Below are 5,231 nucleotides of genomic sequence, written 5' to 3'. Positions count from 1 at the left end.
GCTTTATTATGACAGTATAGACAGGTTAACAGTAGGTATGAACTTAATATGACTATCATTTCTTTGATGATATGCTTAAGGTTCAATTTAGAGCATAATGCATTAATGGTCAACACTGTTCTATGATACTTCATATCTCTTCTCAAAGCTTATTTGGCTTTCCCCAGATCACCCCAATTTGACTCCAACCTCCTGTATTTGGTCAAAAACTTGATTTTTTGTATGACAGAACTTATTCAATCTTTTTGTAATTTTGATTTTCAAACAAAACTTGAGGTTGAACGTTGGACTTACTGTTAAGTGAATAACAAGCCTTTCATTCAGGATGTTAAAGGACTTATATTATTGCCTCCACCCTTGTAGTTCTGTTATTAACCCTCTTTGTTTGATAAAATATTTAAAACATTTATCAACTTGTGGTTGATTTATTCAATCTTCCCCTTGTTTTTGATATTTTCTCAAATTTTCTTTAAAGCATGTTCTTTGTCATATATATAAAGATGTTTCATTTTGGGTGTGACATTTTTGGTTGACCAAATAACAACAGGCTTGTTTATGACTGGGTAATCACTTTTCCGCCTATCATTTGGAGAGATGTGTCACACCCTCAATTTCCACATACGGGGTTTTACCGCGAGGCGAGTGACAAACCAGGATCTCAATCATTAGTTACAACAAACAACGTCTACATATTTTAAAATACTTTATTGTCCCATATTTGGGAAACCATTCAGAGTTAAAGTCTTAATATTTTAATGTGCGGAAGCGTAACATAAACCAAACCAAACAGTATAAGGCGCTCAAAACATGCGCAAACCAAAACATTATTAAATAAAACAAGTCCAACTTAAGATGCAATGTCTATTGGTGATCATGAATGCAACATCCTATCCTTGCACAATCAGCGACCTGAGAAAGACATGCTAAAACGGGTCAACACGACGGTTAGTGATTTCACAGTTTAAGTTTAAAAACAAGTTGCTCAAACAATCATTGAGTAGGTAAACAGTGTAAGTAGTAAAGCATGGATAATGTATACATAAGAAATACCGCTAGTTAATTACGCTAGCAATCACGTTACATTAGTGTGTTCCATTGTGACCGAGGCTGACGTGTTACTTTATTTGCCACCCACGGAGTCTAATATAAGACTAGTGTGTTTCTAGTAAATGAGACGCCCGGCGACTCCCTCAACTGAGAGTCCCGAGGGGGTTTGTCAAACCCATTAGTACTACCTTTCATTACCAAGCCAATATACAATTGCTAACGGTCCAATGTGCATGGGGGACTTTAGTATAAGTTCACAATGTACACATGAGGTATTAAAAAGTTTACAATTATCCACAAGTTTGTATGTTGCATGCTTTCCCCCCAAAAAGGAGTAAAGTAAAAAGTGGGGTAGTGAAACTCACCTCAAATGCGGTACGAATTGAAAGTCAACTCTTAAATCGATGTTGTTCTAGTGCCTAAATTACACAAGCACTTATGAGTATATGCTAAGCGATTCCTAGAACCCTTAGTATCCAAACAATTCCCTTGTTTAGATAAAGTTTGACCAAAGTTTGACTTTCTGTTGACTTTGACCAAAATGTTGACTTTTGTTGACTTTGACTAAAGTTTGACTTTTCGTTTGACCTTTGACCAAAAGGTCCAAATTGTTGACCGCTGACTAAAAAGTTCAAGTCTCGATGTCCGACGACTAAAAATTGAGTTTTGTTGACCGTTTGACCAAAAATGTTGACCTTGGACTAAAATGTTGACCTTTGACTAAAAGGTTGACCTTAGAATGTTTATGTTATAATCCTAGTCACACTTAATCAAACATCAAGTATACATACTTAGCCATTTCCTTGAAACTCTATGACTAATTATAACTTTCAAAACTTCACAAGCAAAACTAAATAATTAGTCACATAGTTCTAAGTTGACTCACAAAATCAAAATTCCAATTTACCACAACTAACATATTACAATTTGCAATTATCCTAATCAATCAACACATTTATCATCTTTAACAATTTACATCACCAAAACCGATTTTTCTCATCAACCAAAACTTACAATAAAATTACCAAATAAATCACACATGTTCACACAAGTATTAGGTTCAACATATATTTTTATCACAATTTTATTATTTACCAATTCGTCCAGAATATTCATACACTACATCAACATAATTTTTATCTCTACAACAACACAGCAGTAAACAAGACCAACTAGACTAGATTCCTAATTCAATTTGAAACATCCCAGAAGTGGAATTATATCCATAACTATTTTAAGCATCAAGTTATACAATTTACAACTCAACTTAGAAATATTTCCTCTAAATTAGATTTGCATCCTGATTTTGTAAATTAATAAAAAGTATTCAAACAGAGTCCAAAAATTAAGATTCCGGACTTTCTGAAAACTAGATTCAAAGTACATGTTCTTAGAATCAAAAATATATCCATAACTATTTTAAGCATCAAGTTATGAAATTTACAACTCAACTCAGAAATATTTCCTCTAAATTAGATTTGCATAATGATTTTGTAAATTAATAAAAAGTACTCAAAAAGAGTCCAAAAATTAAGATTCCAGACTTTCTGAAAACTAGATTCAAAGTAGATGTTCATAGAATCAAAAATCGACCAAAAACTCAAACATATCATCAATTTATTCACAATACAATCCGAGACACCAAGTCTGCCAGCAAGCAGTTTTTGGCATAATCCACTACAAAACACAACTTTTATATCCTTATGATTCCAAAATCATCAAGAAACAATCTTGCTAAATCAAATTTCATGTCTTATTTTTATCCATTTGATTTCCTAAGAAAAGTAAAAACACATGTATTTATAAAAGACTCAACAATACTAACCAAGACACATACTAATCTTTTTGACTTGTCAAACTTTGATCATCCCCTTTCATGATCCAACCATTTGGATACAAGGTTCATATGAATTAAAAGAAAAAGAAACATATAAACATAATAATCTACTCACTTTGCTTGATCAAATGCTTAAACCCTTGTTTACCAAAATCACCAACTCTTGTGTTATGGAGAAAATACTAGAAGATGATGTTTACAAAAACAAAAAGTGAGAGTATGTATGTGTGTGTGGGATCTACGGCCAAGGGAGAGAGGGAAAGGGAAAAGAAAAGGTGTTGGCATCCAATAGTTGTAACCTCCTTGTTATTAACAACCCTTTATGATTGATTTAATGAATAAAATTACTTAGGTTAACTTTTATTAACTCATGCGTGACATGCTATATATTTTAATAAACATTTCCTATGTAACATAACCTAAGGTTCCATTTAAATAATAAACATGTTACATGACATACAATATAACCTATTTAATCATTTAGCTTACTTACAATCACATCATCATGTAATAACCATAATATAACATATTAATCACATAGCACATTATACTTGTCATACATGTTATATGACATGTTTCTTATAACATGCAAGACGAGTTTATTATCCTAGTTATAATTAGTCACTTATCCTTGTTTAAGTCACCAATGACACGTTGACTTAAATATACGAATACATGACATCACATGTACAAGAGTTCATACTCATAGTTAACAGAACTAACTGAGTTTATAGACATAGTCAACAAGATTTAACTGTGTGTAGTTAACGAAGTTAACCTGAAATTTGGCAGTTGTTACATCATCCCCTTGTTAAAAGAATTTTCGTCTCGAAAATTGAAAAATGTCGCTCACGGACTGGAAAGGAAAGATAGGAAATAAAAAAAAATTCAGATTGTCACATCATCCCCTTGTTAAAATAAATTTCATCTCGAAATTTAGATCGTACCTAAGGTTTATCGTTGGGTTTTAATAAGTGAGGATACTTTTCTTTCATCTGATCCTCGCGCTCGCACGTGAACTCTGGTCCACGTCTCGAGTTCCAACGTACACGAACAATAGTGGTTTTGTTGTGTCTTCGGGTTTTTACTTCCCTATCCATAATCTCAACAGGTTCCTCCACGAAATGTAGTTTTTTATCAATCTCTAACTCCTCTGACGGAACTATGAGAGTTTCGTCTGCCAAACACTTCTTAAGGTTCGACACATGGAAAACATTGTGTATTCCACTGAGTTGTTCTGGTAATTCCAATTTGTATGCAACAGGGCCAATTCGTTTTATAATCTCGAATGGTCCTACATAGCGCAGGTTTAGTTTTCCACGTTTTCCAAAACGTATAACACCTTTCCAAGGTGACACTTTCAAAAGCACTTAATCTCCAACTTCAAATTCCAGGGATTTCCTACGTTTATCAGTATAGCTCTTTTGTCGATCTCGGGCCGTTGCCATACGATTTCTGATTTGCACAATTCGTTCATTCGTTTCGTGGACTATCTCAGGTCCAGTCAACTGACTTTCACCTACTCCTACCCAGCAGAGTGGTGATCGACACTTTTGCCCATACAGAGCTTCGAAAGGTGCCGCTTTTATAGTCGTGCGATAACTATTATTATAGGAGAACTCAACTAAAGGTAAGTGAGTTTCCCAGCTCTTACTGAAATCGATGACGCAAGCTCTAAGCATATCCTCTAAAGTTTGTATCGTTCGTTCACTCTGACCATCAGCTTGCGGATGGTAAGCTGTACTCATATCTAGACGTGTTCCCAACGCCTTTTGTAATGACTGCCAAAAATTTGAAGTAAATCTAGCATCTTGGTCGGATATAATCGAAATTGGTACTCCATGACGAGCGACAATTTCCTTAATATAAATCCGAGCTAACCTATCCATCTTGTCGGTCTCGCAGATAGTTAGAAAATGAGCTGATTTCGTCAGGTGATCCACTATTACCCAAATAGTATCGTATCCACTAGGAGTGTTAGGTAATTTGGTTATGAAATCCATGGATATTTGTTCCCATTTACCCATTGGAATTACTGGTTGCTGAAGCAAACCAGATGGTTTCCTATACTCAACCTTTACCTTAGCACATGTCAAACACTTTGATACATAGTTAGCAATTTCTTCTTTCATGCCAGGCCAACAGTAGAGTTCTCGTAAGTCCTGGTACATCTTATCTGAACCTGGGTGCACAGAATACCGAGATTTGTGTGCCTCGTCCAAGACCAATTCACGCAAATTCCCATAGCGAGGTACCCAAATCCGGCCATTGTAATACCGAATTCCGTCGGATTCGACTTCAGATTTCCCATTGATTCCACGCAAGGCTTCGAAATCAAAATTCTCCG

The 5,231-nt window shown here is 34.8% G+C and overlaps 1 long non-coding RNA gene across 1 annotated transcript; it reads right to left on the bottom strand.

Annotated features, from left to right (window-relative positions):
* Positions 1-597: 597 nt before the first annotated feature.
* On the bottom strand, positions 598-2,207 carry LOC143623682 (uncharacterized). Its single transcript, XR_013151942.1, has 2 exons — positions 1,730-2,207; positions 598-1,611 (listed from the first exon to the last, which is right to left on the bottom strand). It is a non-coding gene; the product is annotated as an uncharacterized LOC143623682 (long non-coding RNA).
* Positions 2,208-5,231: the final 3,024 nt, after the last annotated feature.

This window comes from Bidens hawaiensis, unplaced genomic scaffold, assembly GCF_021521415.1.
Source record: "Bidens hawaiensis isolate Kalapana, Puna unplaced genomic scaffold, B.hawaiensis_p1.1 tig00003510_1, whole genome shotgun sequence".
Taxonomy (NCBI): Eukaryota; Viridiplantae; Streptophyta; class Magnoliopsida; order Asterales; family Asteraceae; genus Bidens; species Bidens hawaiensis.
The sequence above is the reverse complement of the archived record's forward strand: the minus strand, read 5'-3'. Positions and strand labels throughout refer to the sequence as shown.